This window comes from Gossypium arboreum, chromosome 6, assembly GCF_025698485.1.
Source record: "Gossypium arboreum isolate Shixiya-1 chromosome 6, ASM2569848v2, whole genome shotgun sequence".
NCBI lineage: Eukaryota > Viridiplantae > Streptophyta > Magnoliopsida > Malvales > Malvaceae > Gossypium > Gossypium arboreum.
Window position 1 is genome coordinate 98223620 of NC_069075.1, and position 26256 is coordinate 98249875.

The 26256-nt window shown below is 36.4% G+C and overlaps 1 long non-coding RNA gene across 8 annotated transcripts; it reads left to right on the forward strand.

Moving 5' to 3' along the window:
* The first annotated feature begins 4503 nt into the window (after positions 1 to 4503).
* Positions 4504 to 26256, forward strand: LOC128279243 (uncharacterized). 8 transcript variants are annotated; one of them, XR_008283946.1, is made up of 6 exons: positions 4504 to 4747; positions 5002 to 5189; positions 5313 to 5375; positions 5458 to 5808; positions 22107 to 22192; positions 22991 to 23292. It is a non-coding gene; the product is annotated as an uncharacterized LOC128279243 (long non-coding RNA). The 8 variants fall into 8 exon arrangements; XR_008283945.1 differs by lacking the exons at positions 22107 to 22192; positions 22991 to 23292 and adding exons at positions 25463 to 25525; positions 25990 to 26256 and having other exon boundaries at positions 4505 to 4747; XR_008283944.1 differs by lacking the exon at positions 22107 to 22192 and adding an exon at positions 9161 to 9231 and having other exon boundaries at positions 4505 to 4747.

Below are 26256 nucleotides of genomic sequence, written 5' to 3' on the forward strand. Positions count from 1 at the left end.
CCGAGTAAGCAAGCGATATAATAAGAACAGTATCCATAAATCTTAAGAATTTATAAGCTATGAAAATAACCAAAACATCATGGCAACATTTATGCAATAGTTCTACCACATTGCCTTTATTTCCCAAATCATAAATGGATAATAAACACCTATGAATTAACGTAAAAGACTTGCTTGGATCACCCCTCGGAACCACACCGCTCACACCAAAAACACTACTAATCTGTAATGGATTAAAAGGAATGGGTGAGCTTAACAAGTTTAGTGAATGCCTAGAATAACTACCACGAAAAAAATTCATCAAGCATTAATGGAACAATCATATAAAACAACCTAAACAGTTCCAACTCTAGCGTCATATTATACTTCACTCGTGCATTATTTACTAGTTCATTTACATTGTAATCACATCTACTTTTAAGCATATCTCACATTACACATATAATCACATAACATTGAAGCATATATCACAATACTCATAAACATATTTATAGATAATTTGGCACTTGAGCTATGAAACATAAAAGTGAGCTCTATCACCACTCATTGGATACACCGATCTCCAACACACCAAAAGACTCATAGAGTCAAACATATCCCAAAAAAGTGAAGTGTAGAGCTAACACTCTCCATCACATCCAACATGTCTCGTTGAATGGAGCTTAGCTTACATTCCCTTATCTGTCCAACATGTCCCAAGGCCTCAACACCCAAAGCACATAACTTATATACGTAAATACTCACAATTCTATGGCATGCCAACTATATCCAATAATCTCAAGATTCATAAGGCCAAAATATTTGTTATTAACACACACATTTACTTACTGTTCACTGCACTTTATCTCTGCATAATCACATTATAAGCACAATATATTCATTTTCATATGACACGTATATCATGCCCACAATTAATCTTTCACTATAGCCATTATAAGCTTATTACACATATCGTAATGTCACATTATAATCCACAAATTCAAAACATATTTTCACATATAAATTCATGATTATGAGAAAGCTTACACTTAGAATATAGAGTAGGGGTTTAGGCTACTTCTAAATTCTCAATTAACGCATTGGATCGTGTCAACAAGCAACTATTCTAAACACTAACCAAATATGCTTTCGCCGAAAGCCCAAACTAGCATTTCCTTAACTCGTAGATGGTCTTAATGAATCTGAAGCTTTAACAAAAAAAAAAATTTGCACAACAACACATTCAAAAATTAGCTAAGGACTCCAGTCAAGCAATAAAAAACATAAGCCTAAGCTAAGTTCTGAAGTAATCGAAACCTTCGACATAACAAACTTAAATTTCAAATATCTTGATCTATACTTAATATTTTCATTTAAAAATGAGTCCGTTCATCTAATTATTCACCTACGACAGATTTTTAACCTTTAAACTACACAAAACTACTCAATTCATGGTATCAAAATTTTCGACATGTTTATGGAAATTTTCACCAAATTCTTTTAAAACCCAAGAAATACTTAACAAAACTTCAAAGTAAGTTTAGAATCCTTTTAATCTCCTCAAAATTAATTGAAAAATACTTTGAAATCACGTTTTTATTCAAAATTCCGAAATCCACCATTAACGACCCAATTTTTGACTTTTATTCGAAACATTCAATTTAACGACTAAAATCTCAATTTAAAGGATCAAATAACATAAAAAAAACTAATAAGGAATTGAATCATTATCTTAGTTGACGAAAAACTAAACTTTTGATCGAAAACCCAAAAATCCACAAGCTTGAGAGATGACTAAATCTATGGTGTTTTGAGTATTTTTCTTGAAATATTATGGAAGTTTATTGATTGGGTGATGATAGAAATCAAAGGAATGAAGTTTGAGAATCAAAATTGGATGAGAGGAGCTTTGGAATGCAATGAACGACAAAACAATAATATGGAGAAGAGACTCACGTGGGTTTTATAAGGATGAAGGGGAAAAATAGGGTGAAAATTAAAATTTGGTTTAATTGCCTTTTAAAAATAGTTTCGAACCTTTTACAAAGCAGCCTTTATTTCAGAATTGAAATTCTTTTGAACATTATTTTCAAAAATTGTTTTAACTTCCAAAATGTCATAGACAAAAACATTTCTGAATACCATGCTAACGAAATTCTCGAGTTCACTAGAGCTAAAATCCCCATTTATCCTGAAAACTTCTAGACCCAATTTTCGGGTGTGACAAGTTTTAATGAAGCCATAAGAACTAGTGTTCAATCATAGCCTTGTTCAAAAGATATGAATTGTAAATGTTATACATTTTTCTTAAAAGGTAACAATTCAAGTATACTTAATTTAGAAACCTTTGGTTATGGTATACCAAGGTAATGGACATAAATAATTAGGGACGAACATATATAAATCAATTGCTGAAACTTTTCTTTCCTTAATTATTTATTGTAGAAAAGTTTGTTGAAATTTTAAAATACCAATTTGCATCTTCTCTTGATATTTTTAGGTATAACAAATTGTTAGTCTTTGACAATTAGGTTACCAAAATTTGTATGTCATTAATGTTAGTTTCCAAATTTATATTTTTAATTGTTGGGTGATCGAGTCCAAAACTCTCAAATAGTAGAATGATTAATTGTGTAATTTATTAATAAAAATAACAAAACAAATAATTATAATTAAAAAAATGGTAATCAAGCTTTTTATTCTTTTGATTTAAAATTATAATAGAGTGTGAGAAATATTGTGTGATACATTAAAGAATTGGTAATACTATATATTATCTAATATATGGCATAATACTAACACTTATTAAATTGCTAATTTTATTTTATTAATTGTAGTGCTCAAATTAATAAATTTTAATAGTTTGATAACTAAGTTTAAATCTCTCAAATAGTCGAAAGATGTGTAATTTACTAATAATATTTTATAAATTTTATAAAAAAAATAGTATTATATGATAAATAACTTGATAATAAATTATATATAAATAGTAATGATATTAATAGTAGCTAACAAAATTGTAGACAAATACAATAATAGTACATGATTGATATCAGGAGATCAAATTACTAATTGCATTATAACTTTTATTATATCTAAGTGGAATTATAATTTAAGCTTTGTTGTATAATATTTATTACATTATTTGGTTAAGTTGCATGTTTTAAATTTAAAAATTACTAATATGTTAAGTTGTACTCGAGTTGTTCATGAATTGAGTCGGGTCCTAATGAAATTTTAGGTCCGATTGTTAGCTTTTGGTCTAGTCTAACCAAGAAAATGGGCTTAAATATTTGTCTAAACCCGCCCGAATAAAAATGCTAAAATTTGGATCCAATCCGACTTGACCAGATTAATTTTTTAATTTCAATTTTATGTAAAAAATTTAAAAATATAATACACCAAATATACTTAAAACATTAAAATAAATGTTTCTCAACAAATTGAAAATAAATTAAAAAGTGTTTATATTTAAATAACACTAAGATAAGTGGAACTTCATAAGTAAATGCCTTTAAAATAGTAACAAAATAAACAATAAAGTAAGTGTTATATAATATCCAAACATTAACAACAAAATAGTAGCAACATAATAGTGAAATGATAACAAATAGTGGCAAAAAGTGGGAAAATAACAACAAAAACAGCAAGGTTTTTTATTGAAAATTTAGGTTGGGTCGGACTCGGGGCCAAAAAAACATTACCCGAGATCTAACCCGTTTTCTATATGAACTTTTTTTTTGTCCAAACTCATTTTTCAGATTTATATTTTCAACCAAACTCTCTTATTTTTTTGGACAGACTCGACTCAGGCAATGTACAACTCTAATTATAATTGATTTTCAACTTATGTACAACATAACAGTAAATAACAATATTTTATAAGCAATTAATAACATAAATATAAAAGGAGTACTAAATAATTTATAATAAAATATAAAAACATTATTCATAAAATAATAAATTATATAAAACATAAAAATAAAAATGATAATAAAAAGTAATTGTAAATTTATAACAACAATTCTCAAATTTGTATAACTTAATAACAAAGTAAAAAAAGATATTTATATAAATATCATAATATTTTTAATACCAAATTGAAAATATATAATTTAAAAGTTTAACTTACAATTAAATTAATAATTACATATTTTTAAAATTACTAAAAAAATTAATTAGTTAATTTTTGTAAAACATATAATTTTGTATTTTAAATAATTCACGTGTTAATACGTATAGAAAAAATAAAATAAAAAATCATTACATATTTATTTTATTGATATTATGCTTTAATTTTTATTATATTTATTTATATTTTAAAATTAAAATTAAAATTAATATTGATTTAATATAACACCGATTGTTTTTTTTTTTTGACAAAAATCAGATTGGGCTTATTTGACCATAAAACGTAATATCCAACAAATCAAAACAGAAATAAACTAGACAAAAAGAGGCCTAACACTTAAGCTTTGGCCCAAAAGGAAATTCAAAAACTAAATTAAGAGTATTCTAGAATACCATAATTATAACCCCTATTCTGCCCAATCAGAAAACCTGTTGCACGTCTTGTCTGCTAGGCTGGCATTTCTTCTTCAAGACGTTTTCACAATTCCAAAGGGAGCATTTAACACTTTGTCTGTTGATCTGCCCATTTTCACAGCTTCCCTTTCTTTCTTTTCTTCTCTATCCATTTTCAATCCGGTTCACACACACTATCATTTACTCTCTGAAATTCGGCATATTCAGGAACACTATCCACCAGGTATATCTCCTCCCTTTTCTTCATTGATTCTTTGGCTTGTAAATGTGTTAACATATTTGCTACTCTTGGGATATATGCAAATGTTAAGTTTCTAGATCTAAACATTATTTGCTGGATGTCATGTATATATGCTCCGATATGTGATTTTTCCTCTCTGTTTTCCTTGCATTTCTTGATGATTGATAATGAATCACCCTCAATATTAATCTTGGACCATTTCATCTCCATCCCGATTTGGACTGCTCTACAACAAGCGAGTGCCTCTGCAGCGAAAGCTGAGCCTATCTGGTGATGAATCTCTGAGCAAGATATTAAGGCCTTTCCTCCACTATTTCTAACCACTATCCCTGAAGCCGCTTGACTAGATCTTTTATCATATGCTGCGTCAAAATTAATCTTCACTATCTGATCAGGTGGATGTTTCCATTTACTGACTTCCTGGGTAATTTTTTGTGTTTCTTTTTAATTCCCATCTACCTCACTAATGTAGCTCTGGACAAAATTTGCAGTTTCTTTCCCAGATCTACTAACTTTCTTATGTGATCTATTGTTTTTTTCTCCCCAGATTGCCCATAACGCGCAACAAAATAATCTACACAAGGAAATATTATTCTGGGCAAACACCCAGGTTAGCCATTGTAGAAATTCCATATTAGGTTCCTATAGAAGCTTCTAGACTGATAGTTCTGTCCATATTGTCATTGATACAGGGCATTCCCAGAAGAGATGGTCCATTGTTTCCACTGCTGATTCACATCGGGGGCAGATTGCATTAGTAATTAGCTTTCTGTATTGCATGTTAGCTCGTGTAGGCAAATAATTCCAGGAGATTTTCCAAACTGTAATCTTAATTTTGGAGGGTAGATTTAATAGCCATATTTTTTTATAGAAATTGTTGTAGTCGGTCTATAAAGCATAAGCACTAGATCTTCCAACCTTATTTATAGGCACTACGGATAGAGTATTCTCCGGAGAGTTCACCACTCCAAGCCAGGAAATCATCATGAGGAGCTTTCACCAGAGGAATATGCAGAATCTTCTCAGCTACTTTGTGAGGAAAGGTATTGACAATCTTCTCTGTTTTCCAGCTTCTATTATGAACATCAATAAGCTCAGCAACTTTAAAATCACATAAATTATTAACAATTGACGATAATCTATAATTTCTTTTATCCGGAATCCACGCATCATGAAGAACCGAGATATCCATGCCCCTACCCACCTTCCAGCAAAGTCCCTCCCCCAAAATTCCTTTTGCCGCCCATATACTTTTCTATGTATACGAGCTATTGTTCCCCAATCGAGAATTTAAAAATTTCTCATTTGGAAAATATTTCGCTTTAAGGACTTCCGCGATTAAAGAATTTGGACTATTTAAGATTCTCCATCCTTGCTTTGCTAATAATGAAGTATTAAATTGGGTCATACTCTGAAAACCCATTCCACCCTCTTCTTTCGATCGACATAGAAATTTCCACTGGCACCAATGAATTCCTATTTTCCCATATCCCTTTTGCCACTAAGATTTAGTAAAGATATTTTCCAAGTCCCCACAGAAAGATTTTAGAAGAAGAAAACAAGACATAACATAAGTGGGTATTGACTGAAGCACTAATTTGATAAAAACCTCCTTCCCCCTTGTGATAATAATCTGACACTCCAGCCTTCAATTCTTGCTTGTACCCTCTCTTTAAGATTTTGGAAAGATTCTTTCTTTCGTTTGCCAACCACATTGGGAAGTCCTAAATATTTTTTTGGATTCGTAGAATTGCGAAGTCCTATTAATGCCGAAGTTTCATATTTTCTCTCTTCCAATGTATTCGAGCTATAAAAAATTGTAGATTTGTTAAAATTCACACATTGTCCTGAGCACTTTCCATATTCCTGCAAAATAGCTTTTAAGGCTATCGCTCCATTACAAGTTGCTTTTCCAAACAATATACAATCATTTGCAAAAAGCAAGTGTGAAATTGCTAGACTCTGTCTGCTAGCCTTGACACCTTTTATCAGACCTTCTCTTATTTTCAATCTCATCAACGATGAAAGTCCCTCACTATATAAAAGAAAAAGAAAAGGACTCAGAGGGTCTCCTTGTCTCAACCCTCTAGTAGATTTAAAAATTTTTCCCCTTCCTCCATTAATGTTTACTGCATACGAAGCTGTGGTAATGCATTTCAGAATCAATGCCACCCATTCCCTAGCAAAACCCATCTTTAACATTATTTCCTTTAAAAAGTCACATTCAACTCTATTATAGGCTTTGCTCATATCTAGATTCACTACCATATATCCATTCTTTTCTGTACGCTTTAGTTGGAGAGTGTGCAAAATTTTATAAGCTAAAAGCACATTATCAATGATTACTCTGCTAGGGACAAAAGCACTTTGAGTCATATCAATGCATCTCCCAATTACTTCTTGGAGTCGATTGGTTATTGTCTTGGCCACAATTTTATAAATAACTGTACACAAGCTAATAGGCCTGTAATTAACAAAATTAACAAGGTTTGTGGGGTTTGAGGTTTTGGGGATTAGCACTATATCCGTTGAATTGAAAAATCCAAAACATTTATCTTCATTCAAAATTCCCAAAAAAAAGGTTGTGACGTCTTTACCTATGATGTGCCAGAAATTTTGGAAAAATAATGTGGGAAAACAATCGGGTCCTGGTGCTTTAATAGGCCCCATCCCTTTTAAAGTTGTGTACACTTCATCTACTATAAATGTTGACAGTAGAAAAGTATTTATATCTTGCGAAATATTGTTTTCAATACTCGTTAGTAGATAAGATGGGTCTCAAACACCGTTTGACGTAAATAGCTTTAGTAAAAATGATGTGGCAGCCTCATGAATCTTTATTTCTTCAGTAACCTCTCTTCCTTCATCGAGTTCAAGCATTGATATTGTGTTTATTCGTTTACGATTTGAGGCATATTTCTGAAAAAAGGTTGAATTTTTATCTCCTAGTTTGAGCCAGTTTGCCTTTGCCTTCTGTTCTCAGTACATTTCCTCTTTATCAATTTCCATATTGAGATGAATTTTAATATCAATAATCTGTCATTGTATCACCATCCTTGTGACAGCCTTAAAATGACCTTAGTCGAAATGTGGTTTCGGGACCACAAAATCGAAGTATAAAAATAATTTGATATTTATTTTGATGTCTATAATATGTGTTAACTCATGTGTGACATTTTGATGTTTTAATATAGAGTTATAAATGTGAATTTCACTAGAAAGGACTTAGTAAAAAACTTTGAAAGTATGATGACTTATTAAAGCATGCATGCAAAATAATGGCATTGCATGTCAAATATCCCTTTTTTACAAGTGATGGTCGGTTATGATAAGGGAGTATGGGCTAAACATGTCATGAAACATGTTTTGTTGGTGCATTAGGGGAAAACAATAAATAAATAAGCATGGGTAGTAAAGAAAGAAAAAAAAATGTGTGTGAGTGAAACCTCCCATTGTCGTACATGGAAGAAAAGAAAAGAAAAAAATTTTGCTCATCCATTTCATTCTCTCTTGACCGAAAATACTAAAGGGGAAGGGAGGAATTTTGCTTCATGCTTGGGTTGGAAGAGGATTAGGAAGAGGTTTGGCTATATTTGTATCAAGATTAAGGTATGATGTTGTGCCATGAGATTCATGCATGTATTTGGTTGTTAACTGGATGTTCTTATTAGCCCATGGTTTAAATTTTTGTTATATCATGGGGATGGGTATTTGGCCAAGGTGGATTTTAAGTTAATGCTATTTCATGTTAAATATGAAGCTTGATGATGATACATGTGATGGTGGATTGAGGACTCTTAGATTTTCTTTGAGCATTTTTGAATGATATACTAAGTTCTTTGTGTAATCGTGACCAAAATTATTGTGTTGTGATGTATTCGGCCATGGTATATCCTCAAGTGCTTTATGCTCTTTGTATGAAGAGTAAGATTTGTGTTTCGAAATCATGTTCATGTTTAGTTACAATCAACTTTAGATTCGGCTCTAGCATACATATATGTATATATGTTTGAGCATGATGTATTGGTATGACGTATATACTATCTTAAGGTATATACTTCTGATGATGTTTTGGTTATGAAGGAAATGATAGATGTGTATTGAGTTACAATATGGAAAGGTATTAGTTAGTAATGTATGCTGTTTTTGTGTGGTAATAAGTGCATAAATGGTCTCAACATAGACATGCAAAATCGACCACATGAAGGGAAATTGGTGAGCATGTATTCGGTTAGAGGCAATCATATTGAAGCCTTGTCTTGGCTTAGATTGTTGACTAAATGGGTAATAAGTGAGAATGGTTGCCGAATATACAAGCATACATATGCATGTGTAATTGAATTATGAATGTTTAGCAAGATGGTTAAACTAGTTGATTTATTGATTAAACTCAAGGAGTTAAAGAAAGCAAGGGAAAGGCGAAGGTCATCGAGTAGCTGACTTGGACTATTTTTACCCAACACAAGGTAAGTCATTAAGCATATATTTGATATTGCTTAAATGATTGTAATATCTATGCAATTGTGTTTAATGAGATGAAATATATACAAATGTATGTGTATGAAAAGATGATAATGTTGAACGTAAAAAAGATAGTGAAATGTGTAGGAAGTTTGCTTCGGCACTAAGTGTGCGAGAAATAAATGTGTACGGTGACGAGATTGGCATTGAGTGTGCGAGCTTGCAATGTCCGGCACTAAGTGCAAGTTTGGACTATATGGCACTATGTGTGCGGGCTTGAATCATATGGCACTAAGTGTGCGTGATTGAGTATTAAGCACTATGTGTGCGAACTCTACACATATTTCCGATTGAACATTTATATGGAGGCGTGATTTTATCGAGATGAGTATGGATAGCGAAAAGAGTAAGTATCTTGAGTTCATTGCTAATAGATGCTATGTTCATGCTCGGGGTGGAGTTGGTAAGATTTAAATTTATGTGATGATTTCAATTGCATTCCCGTAAATAAGGTATCGTGGAATAGATTAAAGTTCATTTGATTGCATGATTGTTGCGGAAATGAAATGATGTATGGAAATTGCTTCAAATATCCTATTGAACAGTATATGAAATGTAAATGTATGACTTGGTATGAGATTGATCCGAAAGATGTAAGGAACTATGATATAGTTTGGTATGGCTGGAATTTTTGGCCTTGTTTCATTATTTCATTTTATGATAATTGTATTAATGGATGGTTGTGGAATGCTTATGACTTACCGAGTTATAAATTCACTCGGTGTTTTCTTGTCACCCATTTTAGGTTCTTTGGGCTCGCTCTTTTTAGGTGTTCAGAATCACAACTAAGTCATCACACCCATGAGCAATCTTTGGTATTGACTTCTTAGTCGACTTAGGAGAACATTTGGCATGTATGAGTTATTTTGTTTTATTAAATTTTGGGTTGTAAACTTTAAGCCATGTAAAAATGGCCTATGTGGTCGTTTGAGTGGGATGCTAGAATCTATAGCCACGAGTCTTAGAAACCTTAATTTTGATAAGGTGGCCATAATTTGTCACGTATGATGGATGAGTAGTAAGACTAAGGAAGGATTCATGAAATTGGCATAGTTCATCGCAGAATCGCTATGACAAAGAAGAAGTGATATGAGATCGAAAAATCACTAAAAATAGTAGAAGTAGAATTAATAGCTAAAAAATTACGTACTCGAAGCTTGATGGGTCTATTTTCATATGGATGAAACAAAACGACCATATGAGTCGTATTTTAAGAGATATTAAAGTTCTCGTGAAACAGGGCGTAACGGTTTTGGATCCCCTGCTCGACTTTGCAATATCATTGTAAATTAACCGAGAGATAATTAGGAGTCATGCCATATATGTGTAGATTCCTCTCGAGTCTAGTTTCTATAGAAACAAACGGCATCGAGATTGAAGTCCTGTGCAGGAGATATCCAATTCAGAACGCACAAAGGTCGAAGTAGTCGATCCCCGCAAAGGGAGACTTTAACTAATAAACTGTACTAATTGGCTCGACAAAAATTTTAGAAAAAATCGTAGATGGACATATAAGTCTAGTTTCAAGGAAAATTATTAAACCGATTTTCGAGTTGTAAAACTCAAGATATGATTTTGAAGCGACTAGTACACGATTGGCCGCTTGTCAGGAAATTCTCAATAAGTGGTTTGAAGTATGTTAACACCTCGTGTTCGACTCGTGACGGTCTCGGGTTCGGGTGTTATAATTTTATTCGTATCGAGCTATGGTAATTAGAGAGGGTCTCGATACGGTTGTTCGATCCGAGACTCGTGCTCGCTAGAGCATATGCTATCCGTCTGAGAGGAGGCATCCTCCCCGACGTTATCACCGGTACTTTCACTCTCTTTGATACTAGTGTGATTGCATTAATTGACCTGCATCTACTCATTCATATGTATGTGAAACCTTAGCATCCAAGAAGACTCTCACCGTTGAGTCTCATCGAGTTCGTAATTCGGTGTCAAATCCTTGGGTCGTTACGTCTTTGGTCGACAAAGTGTGTAAGAAATGCCCCTAGTTATTTGAGGTTCCTGTTTTCCGGCGGACTTGATGCTTTTGCCGTTCGATAAATTTGATGTTATTCTTGGGTTGGATTGGTTGACCGTGCATGATGCGGTTGTGAATTGCAAAAGGAAGACTATTGATTTGAGATTCGCAAATAACGAGATAATCCGAGTTGAGTCTACGGACTTGAAGGGGTTGCCAGCTGTAATATCATCAATGTTGGCCCAGAAATATGTAAGAAAAAGGTGCGAAGCATACCTTGCGTATGTACTTAATGATAAGGAGTTAGAAATAAAACTCGAATCTGTGCCGGTGGTTTGTGAATACCGGATGTTTTTCTCAAGAATTATTGGGTTTGCCACTGTTCGGGAGATAGAGTTTGGTATTGAGCTTATACCAGGACCACACCGATTTCGATAGCTCCGTATCGTATGGCACTAACTAATTAAAGGAGTTGAAAGCTCGATTGCAAGAGTTGGTGGATAGAGGTTTTGCTCGCCCGAGTTTTTCACTTTGGGTGCACCGGTGTTGTTTGTGAAAAGAAGGACGGAACCATGAGGTTGTGCATCGACTATCGTCAACTTAATAAAGTGACAATAAAGAACAAATATCCGTTACCGCGTATCGATGATTTGTTCGATCAACTGAAGGGAGTCTCAGTGTTTTCAAAAATAGATTTGAGATCGGGTTATTATTAGTTGCGAATCCGAGATTCGGATATACTCAAAATTGCCTTCAGAACGAGATATGGTCACTACGAATTCTTAGTGATGCCGTTTGGGCTCACTAATGCCGAATCTGGCAAAGAGTTTGTCATTTATAGTGACGCCTCCTTACTTAGGTTAGGTTGCGTATTAATGCAAGAAGGTCGAGTTGTGGCTTACGTGTCGAGACAATTGAAGCCACATGAGAAAAATTATTCGACCCATGGTCTCGAATTGGCTGCCATCGTATTCGCCTTAAAGATATGGCGACATTACTTATTTGGTGAGAAGTGCTATGTGTATTCGGATCACAAAAGTCTCAAATATTTGATGACTCAAAGAGACTTAAATCTGCGACAAAGACGTTGGCTCGAGTTGTTAAAAGATTACGAGCTTGTCATTGATTATCACCCGGAAAGGCTAATGTGGTTGCGAACGCCTTAAGCCGGAAATCCTTTATTTGTTTTACGAGCAATGAATGTACACTTGTCTATTCTACCCGACAATGTGTTAGTAGCCGAATTAAAGGCCAAACCATTGTTGACTCATCAAATTCGTGAAGCTCGAAAGTTGATGATGAGTTGGTTGCAAAGCGGGTGAGTGTGTTCCAACAAGGAATCGGAGTTTCATATTGGTGATGACGATTGTTTGAGGTTCAAGTCGTCTGTGTTCTAAAGAATTCAAACTTATTTCAATGATTCGAACGAAGCCCATTGTAGCCGAATGGCAATCCACCCGGGAGTACGAAGATGTACAACGATTTGAAATGACGGTTTTGGTGGCATGGTATGAAACGAGACATCTCCGACTTTGTTTGAGATGTTTAATATGTCAACAAGTGAAAGCGGAACATCAAGTGCCTTCGTGGATTACTTCACCGATTACGATACCCGAGTGGAAATGGGATCGAGTCACAATGGACTTTGTGTCCGGACCGCCATTGTCAACTAGCAAGAAGGATGCGATTTGGGTTGTTGATAGATCGACTAAGTCGGCTCACTTTATCCCCTCATGCATCTGGACTTTTCATTGAATAAACTAGTTGAATTGTATGTTTCTCAGTTGTGAGATTATACGGTACCGATTTACGTGGTGTCGGATAGAGATCCGAGGTTCACCTCGCGATTTTGGAAGAGATTGCAAGAAGCTTTAGGTACCAAGTTGTATTTCAAAGACCGCCTTTCACCCCCAAACCGATGGTCAATCCGAGCGGATAATTCAGATACTTGAGGATATGTTGAGATGTTGCATCCTCGAGTTCGGTGGTTCATGGAACAGACTTACCTTTAATTGAATTCGCTTACAACAATAGTTTTCAATCAAGTATTAAGATGGCGCTTATAAGGCCTTGTACGGCGTAAATGCCGTACACCATTGTTTTGGACCGAGCTCGGTGAGAACAAAATTTTTGAGTGGATTTGATTAAAGATGTCAGCAGAAAGTAAAAGTAATCCGTGAAAATCAAGATAGCCTCCGATCGTCGAAGTCGACGCGATCTAAAACGAAAAGACATTAAGTATCAAGTGGGAGATAAAGTGTTTCTTAAAGTTTCGCTTGGAAAAGATACTCGATTTGGTCAGTAAAGGCAAATTGAGCCGAGGTTCATCGGGCCATATGAGATATCCGAACGAGTCGGTCCGATTATGTATCGTTTGATTTTGCCCTCGAACTTGAAAAGATTTACGACGTCTTTCATGTTTCGATGCTTCGACGCTATAGTCCGATCCGCTGCACGTAATTAGTCCATCGAGGTTAAAATTCAAGCCGATATGAGTTATGAAGAAGAACCGATTCGTATCCTAGCTCGTGAAGTGAAGGAGTTGCGAAACAAAAGGGTTCCGTTAGTAAAAGTGTTATGGCTCAAACACGGATGGAAGAAGCTACTTGGGAACCCGAGAACTCTATGAAGGAGCGATACCCAAACCTATTTACGGTAAGATTTTCGGGACGAAAATTTCTTAAGTGGGGAGAGTTGTGACGACTTTAAAACGACCCTAGTCGGAATGTGGTTTCGGGACCACAAAATCGAGGCATAAAAATAATTTGATATTTATTTTGATGCCTATAATATGTGTTAACTCATGTGTGACATTTTGATGCTTTAATTTAGAGTTATAAATGTGAATTTCACTAGAAAGGACCTAGTAGAAAACTTTGAAAGTATGATGGGAAAATGTATGATGACTAATTAAAGCATGCATGCAAAACAATGGCCTTGCATGTCAAATACCCCCTTTTTACAAGTGATGGCCGGCCATGACAAGGAGTATGGGCTAAACATGTCATGAAACATGTTTTGTTGGTGCATTAGGGAAACAATAAACAAATAAGCATGGGTAGTAAAGAAAGAAAAAAAACGTGTGTGAGTGAACCCCTCATTCAGTATATGGAAGAAAAGAAAAGAAAAAATTTTGCTCATCCATTTCATTCTCTCTTGACCGAAAATACTAGAGGGAAGGAGGAATTTGCTTCATGCTTGGGTTGGAAGAGGATTAGGAAGAGGTTTGGCTATATTTGCATCAAGATTAAGGTATGTTTGATGTTGTGCCATGAGATTCATGCATGTTTTGGTTGCTAACTTGATGTTCTTATTAGCCCATGGTTCAAATCTTTGTTATATCATGGGGATGGTATTTGGCCAAGGTGGATTTTGAGTTAATGCCATTGCATGTTAAATATGAAGCTTGATGATGATACATGTGATGGTGGATTGAGGACTCTTAGATTTTCTTTGAGCATTTTTGAATGATATACTAAGTTCTTTGTGTAATCGTGACCAAAATTATGGTGTTGTGATGTATTTGGCCATGGTACATCCCCAAGTGTGATTTATGCTCTTTGCATGGAGAGTAAGATTTGTGTTTCGAAATCATGTTCATGTTTAGTTACAATCAACTTGAGATTCGGCTCTAGCATACATATATGTATATATGTTTGTGCATGATGTATTGGTATGACGTATATACTATCTTAAGGTATATACTTACTTATGATGATGTTTTGGTTATGAAGGAAATGATAGATGTGTATTGAGTTACAATATGGAAAGGTATTAGTTAGTAATGTATCTCTGTTTTGTGTGGTAATAAGTGTATAAATGGTCTCAACATGGACATGCATATTCTACCACATGAAGGGAAATTGGTGAGCATGTATTCGGTTAGAGGCAACCATATTGAAGCCTTATCTTGGCTTAGATTGTTGACTAAATGGGTAATAAGTGAGGATGGTTGCCGAATATACAAACATACATATGCATGTGTAATTGAATTATGAATGTTTAGCAAGATGGTTAAACTAGTTGATTTATTGATTAAGCTCAAGGAGTTAAAGAAGGAGAATCAAGCAAGGAAAGGCGAAGGTTATCGAGTAGCCGACTTGGACTATTTTACCCAACACAAGGTAAGTCATTAGGCATATATTTGATATTGCTTAAATGATTGTAATATCTATGCAATTGTGTTTAATGAGATGAAATATATACAAATGTATGTGTATGAAAAGATGATAATGTTGAACGTAAAAGAGATAGTGAAATGTGTAGGAAGTTTGCTTCAAGACTAAGTGTGCGAGAAATAGATGTGTACGGTGATTTAGATTGGCACCGAAGTGTGCGAGCTTGTAATGTACGGCATTAAGTGTGCGAGTTTGGACTATATGGCACTATGTGTGCGGGCTTGAATCATATGGCACTAAGTGTGCGTGATTGAGTATTAAGCACTATGTGTGCGAACTCTACACATATCTCCGATTGAACATTTATATGGAGGCGTGACTTTATCGAGATGAGTATGGACAATGGAAAGAGTAAGTACCTTGAGTTCATGGCTAATAGATGCTATGTTCATGCTCGGGGTGGAGTTGGTAAGATTTAAATCTATGTGATGATTTCAATTGCATTCCCGTAAATAAGGTATCGTGGAATATATGAAAGTTCATTTGATTGCATGATTGTTGCGAAATGAAATGATGTATGGAAATTGCTTCAAATATCCTATTGAACAAAGATATGAAATGTAAATGTATGACTTGGTATGAGATTGATCCAAAGATCTAAGGAACTATGGAAATTCTTAATAAGTGGTTTGAAGTATGTTAACACCTCGTGTTCGACTCCGGCGACGGTCTCGGGTTCGGGGTGTTACAATTTTATTGGTATCAGAGCTATGGTTTAGTCGGTTCTAGGACTACCAGTAGCGTGTGAGTCTAGCTATACATGCCAATGGTTTAGGCGGATGACGTTGAAAGTGTAGCGGCCGCTCTCTGCAAGAGGACACCGCCTGTTGAGCCTCGATCATCCGCGAATAATCAAAATGAAGGGCGAAACAAGCCTTCTTCACCATGATGAACGAGTGGGTCGCAGATATGCCCGAACCAATCCTACCGTCCAACCATTCCCAAATATAAATAATCCACCCCAAGAGCCCGTAATACCATCGATTCTTCGATCCCGCGAGGCCGAGTAAACCACCGTGGACTTAATTAGGAAGCGTGAAATGAGGAGTTTAAGGCCATAGTTCTCGATGATGCCGAAAGGGTGAGTTCGCTTGATAACACCATTAGAGTGTTTGATGAATCATGCACACCCGATGAATGTCTTAAGTGTGCTATATCCTTGTTATGAGACTCACCTACTATTGGTGGAGGACCTTAATTTTCATAGTCCCAAAGGAACAAGTTACTTGGGATTTCTTCCAAAGCAATTTGAAAGAAATACATTAGTCAACGGTTCATCGATCAAAAGCGTAAGGAATTCTTGGAGCTCAAGCAAGGTCGATGACTCAGATCTCGAATACTAACATGAGTTCGTAAGACTTAGTCGGTATGCTCGAGAGTGTGTGGTGATGAGGTTGCTATGTGCAAAAGATTTGAAGAGGATTGAATGAAGAGTTAAAGCTACTGGTGGGTATTTTGGAGATAAAAGAATTTGTAACATTAGTTGAACGAGCCTGCAAGGCGGAAGAGCTCGGAAGGGAGAAGAGGAAGGTGAATTTGAAGCTAGAGATTATCATAAAAGATCGACGGCAAGGCTCCATTTTCTTTGTAAAGAAGTTCGGAGAGGACACAAATAAGTCGAGGCGATCGGGATTTCCATTAGAGCACGACCATCGATGGGCTTACGAGCTACCTTGGTAGCTAGTGTGGGCAATAATCGTCAAGAAAAGCCTGAATGCCCCAATGTGGAAGACGACACATAGGTGAATGTTGGGGTAAGTCCATTATAGGGCTGTTATGGATGCGGTTCGAGGGACCACTTCATTAGAGATTGCACGAGCTAGATGAGAAGAATAAGATGCAAGGTGCAAGATCTAGTGGGACGACGGCCAGAGGTAGACCCCGAGGATTTCGGGAGGTAGGGGTGGTAATTAGAGAGGGTCTCGATACGCTTGTTCGATCCGAGACTCGTGCTCTGCTAGAGCATATGCTATCCCAAGACGAGAGGAGGCATCCTCCCCGACGTTATCACCGGTACTTTCACTCTCTTTGATACTAGTGTGATTGCATTGATTGACCCTAGCTCTACTCATTCATATGTATGTGAAACTTTAGCATCCAAGAAGACTCTCACCGTTGAGTCATCGAGTTCGTAATTCGGTGTCAAATCCTTGGGTCGTTACGTCTTTGGTCGACAAAGTTTGTAAGAAATGCCCCTAGTCATTCGAGGTTCTGCTTTCCCACGGACTTGATGCTTTTGCCGCTCGATAAATTTGATGTTATTCTTAGGTTGGATTGGTTGACCGTGCATGATGCGGTTGTGAATTGCAAAAGGAAGACTATTGATTTGAGATGCGCAAATAACGAGATGATCCGAGTTGAGTCTACGGACTTGAAGGGTTGCCACCGTAATATCATCAATGTTGGCCCGAAATATGTAAGAAAAGGTGCGAAGCATACCTTGCGTATGTACTTGATGATAAGGAGTTAGAAATAAAACTCGAATCTGGCTTGGGTGGTTTGTGAATACCCGGATGTTTTTCTCAAGAATTATTGGGTTTGCCACCTGTTCGGAGATAGAGTTTGGTATTGAGCTTATACCGGGACCACACCGATTTCGATAGCTCGTGATCGTATGGCACCAACTAATTAAAGGAGTTGAAAGCTCATTGCAAGAGTTGGTGGATAGGGTTTTGCTCGCCCAAGTTTTTCACCTTGGGGTGCACCGGTGTTGTTTGTGAAAAGGACGGAACCATGAGGTTGTGCATCGACTATCGTCAACTTAATAAAGTGACAATAAAGAACAAATATCCGATTATCACAGATCGATGATTTGTTCGATCAACTCAAGGAGCCTCGGTGTTTTCAAAAATAGATTTGAGATCGAGCTATTATTAGTTGCGAATCCGAGATTCGGATATACCCAAAATTGCCTTGTAGCGAGATATGGTCACTACGAATTCTTAGTGATGCCGTTTGGGCTCACTAATGCCCCCTGCAGTATTTATGGATTTGATGAATCGGATCTTTGGATCATATTTGGATCGGTTCGTAGTGGTGTTCATCGACGACATCTTGGTCTATTCAAGAGATGAGACCGAACATGCGAGCACCGAGATTAGTGTTGCAAATTTTACGGATAAGCGGTTATATGCTAAGTTCAACAAGTGTGAGTTCGGTTAAGAGGTTAGCTTCTTGGGTCATGTGGTATCTCGTGACGGTATTCGAGTCTAATTCGAGTAAAATTTTAACTATACTTAACCGAAGCCTCCAGAAATATTCTTGAGGTTCGAGCTTTTGGGACTTGCTTACATTACTCTTGACGGTTTGTAAAAGGATTCTCGATGATAGCCACACTCATGACGTAAACCGCTTCGAAGGATGTCAAGTTTGAATGGACGGAAAAGTGTCGAAAAGTTTCGATCAATTGAAAACTCATTTAACTAAGCTCCAGCTTTTAGTGCGGCCCGAATCGGCAAAGAGTTTGTCATTTATAGTGACGCCTCCCTACTTAGGTTAGGTTGCGATTAATGCAAGAAGGTCGAGTTGTGGCCTACGCGTCGAGACAATTGAAGCCACATGAGAAAATTATTCGACCCATGGTCTCGAATTGGTCGCCATCGTATTCGCCTTTAAAGATATGGCGACATTACTTATTTGGTGAGAAGTGCCATGTGTATTCGGATCACAAAAGTCTCAAATATTTGATGACTCAAAGAGACTTAAATCTGCGACAAAGACGTTGGCTCGAGTTGTTAAAAGATTACGAGCTTGTCATTGATTATCACCCGGAAAGGCTAATGTGGTTGCGGACGCCTTAAGCCGGAAATCACTGTTTGCTTTACGAGCAATGAATGTACACTTGTCTATTCTACCCGACAATGTGTTAGTAGCCGAATTAAAGGCCAAACCATTGTTGACTCATCAAATTCGTGAAGCTCGTAAAGTTGATGATGAGTTGGTTGCAAAACGGCCGAGTGTGTTCAACAAGGAATCGGAGTTTCATATTGGTGATGACGATTGTTTGAGGTTCGAAGTCGTCTGTGTGTTCCAAAGAATTGAACTTATTTCAATGATTCGAACGAAGCCCATTGTAGCCGAATGGCAATCCACCCGGGAGTAATGAAGATGTACAACGATTTGAAACGACGGTTTTGGTGGCATGGTATGAAACGAGACATCTCCGACTTTGTTTGAGATGTTTAATATGTCAACAAGTGAAAGCGGAACATCAAGTGCCTTGAGATTACTTCACCGATTACGATACCCGAGTGGAAATGGGATCGAGTCACAATGGACTTTGTGTCCGGACCGCCATTGTCGAAAGCAAGAAGGATGCGATTTGAGTTGTTGATAGATCGACTAAGTCGGCTCACTTTATCCCGCGTGCACGGACTTTTCATTGAATAAACTAGTGAATTGTATGTTTTCAGTTGTGAGATTACACGGGGTACCGATTTACGTGGTGTCGGATAGAGATCCGAGGTTCACCTCGCGATTTTGGAAGAGATTGCAAGAAGCTTTAGGTACCAAGTTGCATTTCAAGACCGCCTTTCACCCCCAAACCGATGGTCAATCCGAGCGGATAATTCGAGATACTTGAGGATATGTTGAGATGTTGCATCCTCGAGTTCGTGGTTCATGGAAGCAGACTTACCTTTGATTGAATTCGCTTACAACAATAGTTTTCAATCAAGTATTAAGATGGCGCCTTACGAGGCCTTGTGCGGCGTAAATGTCGTACACCATTGTTTTGGACCGAGCTCGGTGAGAACAAAATTTTTGAGTGGATTTGATTAAAGATGTCAATGTAAAGTAAAAGTAATCCGTGAAAATCAAGATAGCCTCCGATCGTCAAGTCGACGGATCTAAAACGAAAAGACATTGAGTATCAAGTGGGAGATAAAGTGTTTCTTAAAGTTTCGCCTTGGAAAAAGATACTCGATTTGGCCGTAAAGGCAAATTGAGCTGAGGTTCATCGGGCCATATGAGATATCCGAACGAGTCGGTCCGATTGCGTGATCGCTTGATTTTGCCCCGAACTTGAAAAGATTCACGACGTCTTTCATGTTTCGATGCTTCGACGCTATAGGTCCGATCCGTCGCACGTAATTAGTCCATCGAGGTTAAAATTCAAGCCGATATGAGTTATGAAGAAGAACCGATTCGTATCCTAGCTCGTGAAGTGAAGGAGTTGCGAAACAAAAGGGTTCCGTTAGTAAAAGTGTTATGGCTCAAACACGGATGGAAGAAGCTACTTGGGAACCCGAGAACTCTATGAAGGAGCGATACCCAAACCTATTTACGGTAAAATTTTCGAGGACGAAAATTTCTTAAGTGGGGAGAGTTGTGATGACTTTAAAACGACCCTAGTCTGAATGTGGTTTCGGGACCACAAAACCGAGGCATAAAAATAATTTGATATTTATTTTGATGCCTATAATATGTGTTAACTCATGTGTGACATTTTGATGCTTTAATTTAGAGTTATAAATGTGAATTTCACTAGAAAGGACCTAGTAAAAAACTTTGAAAGTATGATGGGGAAATGTATGATGACTAATTAAAGCATGCATGCAAAACAATGGCCTTGCATGTCAAATACCCCCTTTTTACAAGTGATGGCCGGCCATGACAAGGGAGTATGGGCTAAACATGTCATGAAACATGTTTTGTTGGTGCATTAGGGGAAACAATAAACAAATAAGCATGGGTAGTAAAGAAAGAAAAAACGCGTGTGTGAGTGAAACCCCCATTGTCAGATATGGAAGAAAAGAAAAGAAAAAATTTTGCTCATCCATTTCATTCTCTCTTGACCGAAAATACTAGAGGGAAGGAGGAATTTGCTTCATGCTTGGGTTGGAAGAGGATTAGGAAGAGGTTTGGCTATATTTGCATCAAGATTAAGGTATGTTTGATGTTGTGCCATGAGATTCATGCATGTTTTGATTGCTAACTTGATGTTCTTATTAGCCCATGGTTCAAATCTTTGTTATATCATGGGGATGGTATTTGGCCAAGGTGGATTTTGAGTTAATGCCATTGCATGTTAAATATGAAGCTTGATGATGATACATGTGATGGTGGATTGAGGACTCTTAGATTTTCTTTGAGCATTTTTGAATGATATACTAAGTTCTTTGTGTAATCGTGACCAAAATTATGGTGTTGTGATGTATTTGGCCATGGTACATCCCAAGTGTGATTTATGCTCTTTGCATGGAGAGTAAGATTTGTGTTTCGAAATCATGTTCATGTTTAGTTACAATCAACTTGAGATTCGGCTCTAGCATACATATATGTATATATGTTTGAGCATGATGTATTGGTATGACGTATATACTATCTTAAGGTATATACTTACTTATGATGATGTTTTGGTTATGAAGGAAATGATAGATGTGTATTGAGTTACAATATGGAAAGGTATTAGTTAGTAATGTATGCTGTTTTGTGTGGTAATAAGTGTATAAATGGTCTCAACATGGACATGCATATTCGGCCACATGAAGGGAAATTGGTGAGCATGTATTCGGTTAGAGGCAACCATATTGAAGCCTTATCTTGGCTTAGATTGTTGACTAAATGGGTAATAAGTGAGGATGGTTGCCGAATATACAAACATACATATGCATGTGTAATTGAATTATGAATGTTTAGCAAGATGGTTAAACTAGTTGATTTATTGATTAAGCTCAAGGAGTTAAAGAAAGAGAATCAAGCAAGGGAAAGGCGAAGGTCATCGAGTAGCCGACTTGGACTATTTTTACCCAACACAAGGTAAGTCATTAAGCATATATTTGATATTGCTTAAATGATTGTAATATCTATGCAATTGTGTTTAATGAGATGAAATATATACAAATGTATGTGTATGAAAAGATGATAATGTTGAACGTAAAAGAGATAGTGAAATGTGTAGGAAGTTTGCTTGACACTAAGTGTGCGAGAAATAGATGTGTACGGTGATTTAGATTGGCACCGAGTGTGCGAGCTTGTAATGTACGGCACTAAGTGTGCGAGTTTGGACTATATGGCACTATGTGTGCGGGCTTGAATCATATGGCACTAAGTGTGCGTGATTGAGTATTAAGCACTATGTGTGCGAACTCTACACATATCTCCGATTGAACATTTATATGGAGGCGTGACTTTATCGAGATGAGTATGGACAATGGAAAGAGTAAGTACCTTGAGTTCATGGCTAATAGATGCTATGTTCATGCTCGGGTGGAGTTGGTAAGATTTAAATCTATGTGATGATTTCAATTGCATTCCGTAAATAAGGTATCGTGGAATAGATGAAAGTTCATTTGATTGCATGATTGTTGCGAAATGAAATGATGTATGGAAATTGCTTCAAATATCCTATTGAACAAAGATATGAAATGTAAATGTATGACTTGGTATGAGATTGATCCGAAGATCTAAGGAACTATGGTATAGTTCGGTATGGTGGAACATTTGGCCTTGTTTCATTATTTCATTTTATGATAATTGTATTAATGGATGGTTGTGGAATGCTTATGACTTACCGAGTTATAAACTCATTCGGTGTTTTCTTGTCACCCATTTTAGGTTCCTTGGGCTCGTCTTCTTTTGGGTGTTCAGAATCACAACGAAGTCATCACACCCGTGAGCAATCTTTGGTATTGTCTTCTTAGTCGACTTAGGAGAACATTTGGCATGTATGAGCTATTTTGTTTTGTTAAATTTTGGGTTGTAAACTTTAAGCCATGTGAAAATGGCCTATGTGGTCGTTTGAGTGAGATGCTAGAATCTATAGCCACGAGTCTTAGAAACCTTAATTTTGATAAGGTGGCCATAATTTGTGTCACGTATGATGGATGAGTAGTAAGACTAAGGAAGGATTCATGAAATTGGCATAGTTCATCGCGAGAATCATTATGACAAAGAAGAAGTGATATGAGATCGAAAAATCACTAAAAATAGTAGAAGTGGAATTAATAGCTAAAAAATTACGACTCGAAGCTTGATGGGTCTATTTTCATATGGATGAAACAAAACGACCATATGAGCTGTATTTTAAGAGATATTAAAGTTCTCGTGAAAGCAGGGCGAACGGTTTCGGATCCCCTGCTCGACTTTGGAAAATTATTGTAAATTAACCGAGATAATTAGGAGTCATGCCATATATTTGTAGATTCCTCTCGAGTCTAGTTTCTATAGAAACAAACGGCATCGAGATTGAAGCCCCATGACAGGAGATATCCAATTAAGTAACGCACAAAGGTCAAGTAGTCGATCCCGCAATGGGGAGACTTTAACTAATAAACTGTACTAATTGGCTTGACCAAAATTCTAGAAAAAATATGTAGATGGACATATGAGTCTAGTTTCAGGAAAAATTATTAAACCGATTTTCGAGTTGTAAAACTCAAGATATGATTTTTGAAGCGACTAGTACACGATTGGCAGCTTGTCTGGGAAATTCTCAATAAGTGGTTTGAAGTCTGTTAACACCTCGTGTTCGACTCCGACGACGGTCTCGGGGTGTTACAATCCCTTTCTTTCTCAATCAGTATCTCTAAGTCCTTAGTAAGCTTCCTCTTGAGCCTTTTTTTAATTTTTTCTACCCAGCTCTTTAAATGTATCTGCAATCTCTCAAGTTTTTCATTTAGTATGCCTACTTTTGATTCCCATGATGTCTTAATTTCTTCCTTTATAGACTCCTCCATGATCCACCACGCCTCAAATTTAAACATTGAATTTCCCCTATACAAGTTACTGCTGTCTATATTCAAAAGAATTGGGCAATGATCAGACAATGAGTGGGTTAAATGCTGGACGTATCCTGTTGGAAATAGCTACCTCCATTTTTCATTCGCCACACCCCTATCAAGTCTTTCTTTTATATTTGTTTCCAACAAGTTTCCCCTTTCCCATGTAAACCAAACCCCTAAATACCCTATATCCTCTAATTGAAAGTCCTCTAAAGTCTCACGAAAGTCCTCCATTCGTCTCTCCTCTCTTGGTAAGCCCCCACTTTTTACAAAAGAAAACATGATTTCATTAAAATCTCTGCTTACTAGCCATGGGAAAGATTGTTGTTGACCCATGTATCTTAGCAGATTCCACGAATCATTCTTTTTATGAACATAAGGTGAGCCATAAAATCCCGTAAATCTCCATTATTTTTTGACTCCTTCCTTTAATGTGACGTCAATGTGACTTTTTGAAAAACTTCTCAAATTGACAGAGATATCCGCTTTCCGTGCCAAACATAATCCACCTCGAGAACCCTCTACCTCAACATCGATCCCGTTCAGTAGTCCACAACTCCTTCTAACTTTTTCCATACGGTTTTTATCAATATTTATCTCCATAAAGAAGACCAGATGGGGATTTTGCTACTTTACAAAATACCGCAGCCTTCTTACAGCCCGTGGACTCCCCAATCCACGGACATTCCAGCTTAAGATTTTCATTGTGTTCGGTCGGCTTGCCTCTTGGCAGCCGCCGATCCTATAAAATTTGAGTTTACACTCTGCTCCAAATTTTCTATCTCCATACTTGTTCGACCAATACTTTGATCTGCTACTTCTTCATGTTTCAGTCTTTTTACTCCATCGTCATATTCAACTTCTGCGTTGAAAACTCTGATTTCCTATTCTGAGGATTTCCTCTTCCTCGAAGTGCATTCTTCCTTTTTTTTATTCAACCCAGCCACTGGATATATTCTTTTCCAGGATGCCCTTTTTGCTGAATTCAGATTTGTAGCCAGCTTGCTGTTACTTGCATTTACTATTTCATATTTATTAATTGTATTTCCTTCCCCTTGTTCTGTTGACGCTTCCTTCGAGCCCACCAATTTTAAATTCTCAAGAGACCTCCAAAACATATAATTACCATCTACTGCTACTTTGGCATAATTCAATGGTGACTCTGAACGACCAGTATAAGAATATTGGGACGCCGCCTTTTTAAAAAATGCATTAAATTTCATATTTTCTTTACCAACTAAATTTGATTCTGCTTTTAATGCTGCAAAGTATGGTGGATCGTCTTTAAATTTACTCTTTTCTGCAGGACTTAGTTGAAGACAACCCTTAAAATCATGTCACATTATTCCACATCCAAAACAAAACATTGGTAATTTCTCATATTTGAACGAAATCCATAATTTATTTATATTATCTATTGAAACAAAAATACCTCGTCGAAGGGGTTGCTGCACATTAAGATTTATCCTGAGACAACATGAATCACCAATAATTTCAGATCTGATTACCCCTTCAAACGTGACTCCAATTGCATGAAGAAGGTCTTTTTTGTCAAATTTTGATAAACATGAGCCTATCTTAATCCAAAACGGTGAAGAATTGAGCCGTAATTGGTTCCTTTCTATATGTTTAGTTAATCTGTCAAATAATATAAGATTTTTACGGAAAAGCCATGGCCTCCTTTCCATTACTGTTTCCAGGTCTTCTTCTAAATCAAACACAATCAAGAATAAATTCTGCCCAGCCATCTAAATTTTAAATTTCTTCCTTGTCTTCCATATGCTTTTCATCTGTGCCCTAAAACTTTCTAGGTTGTATAATTTTTTTGTCCAGATTGTACAGATCAGGGTTGGACTTGCACCTGGTACTACCATCGAACTTTTAACTGATAACTGAATGAGTTCTTCTGTCAGAAGAGAGATCTCATCTGTCCCCTCCCTATTGCCGCCACCACTTTCCTCCATCCCAAGCCGCAGCAGTTACTGCTTTCTCTAGGACTCTAAGCAAAGCACTCTTGGACTAAAATAGAGAGATTTTTAATTTAGTCCCATAATACTGATTGTTTTAATTATATATTTATAAAAAAACTATTAAATAAAA